At 58.4% G+C, this 832-nt stretch overlaps 1 protein-coding gene across 1 annotated transcript in view; it reads left to right on the top strand.

The window, feature by feature from the left end:
- CYTH3 (cytohesin 3) overlaps positions 1-832 on the top strand; it is a 13,206-nt gene that overhangs the window by 4,385 nt on the left and 7,989 nt on the right. The window lies entirely within an intron of this gene.

Genomic DNA, 832 nt, shown 5'->3' with positions numbered 1-832 from the left:
TCCCCGCCACTGTCCCGCCCTCCGCGGGCCTGACCCGCTCGTGGGGCGTCCGTCGGCCCCGCTCGGTCAGTGGGAGCGAGCGCACTTGGTGACGATGTGAGACTTGGGGTCAGGAATGGGTTTTCCTTCCTGAGAAGCTGGGTTTACAGAGTTGAATTGTGAGCAGGTGGCATGAGCTCCCAGGAGAGAGGCCCTTTAACAAGTGGATGTTGCGAAAACTGGGCCTTGCGCTTCAAAGAGCAGCACAGGTAGCGCCCCAATAAGTTCACGGATGAGTTCACATCTTTTTAAATTTTATTTCAGAGAGGAAGGGAGAGGGAGAGAGAGAGGGAAACATCAATGATGAGGGAGAAGCATCCATCGGCCGCCTCCTGCACGCCCCCTACTGAGGATCGAGCCTGCAACCCGGGCCTGTGCCCTGACCGGGAATTGAACTGTGACCTCCTGGTTCCTAGGTCGGTGCTCAACCACTGAGCCACACCGGCCAGGCTTAGTTCACATCTTGCTCGTGAAACGCATGTGGACATACAATGTAGGCGGGGCTAGGGCTCCACACAGGTCCTCTCTGTCCGGACATTGTGTGTCCAGTTAGCAGAGATCAGGGTTAACGTTATGGAGAACTGTGCGAAGGAGGCACTTGAGTTAATGTGCACAGTCCTTCACAACAACCAGCTGAGGTAGGTTCCAATTTATTTCCCGCTTCACTGCTGGGGAAACCGAGGCACAGAGCAGCCAGGGAGCCGGCCCACGGTCCGGAGCCGGAGCCGGAGTCACTGCCCCTCGGAGTGTGCAGGGGGCAGAGGGCAGCCGGGCCTCCCAGAGCCCAGCCCAC

Source organism: Myotis brandtii, unplaced genomic scaffold (assembly GCF_000412655.1).
Source record: "Myotis brandtii unplaced genomic scaffold, ASM41265v1 scaffold6, whole genome shotgun sequence".
Taxonomy (NCBI): domain Eukaryota; kingdom Metazoa; phylum Chordata; class Mammalia; order Chiroptera; family Vespertilionidae; genus Myotis; species Myotis brandtii.
Note: the sequence above shows the minus strand (reverse complement) of the source record. Positions and strands in the feature narration are given on the sequence as shown.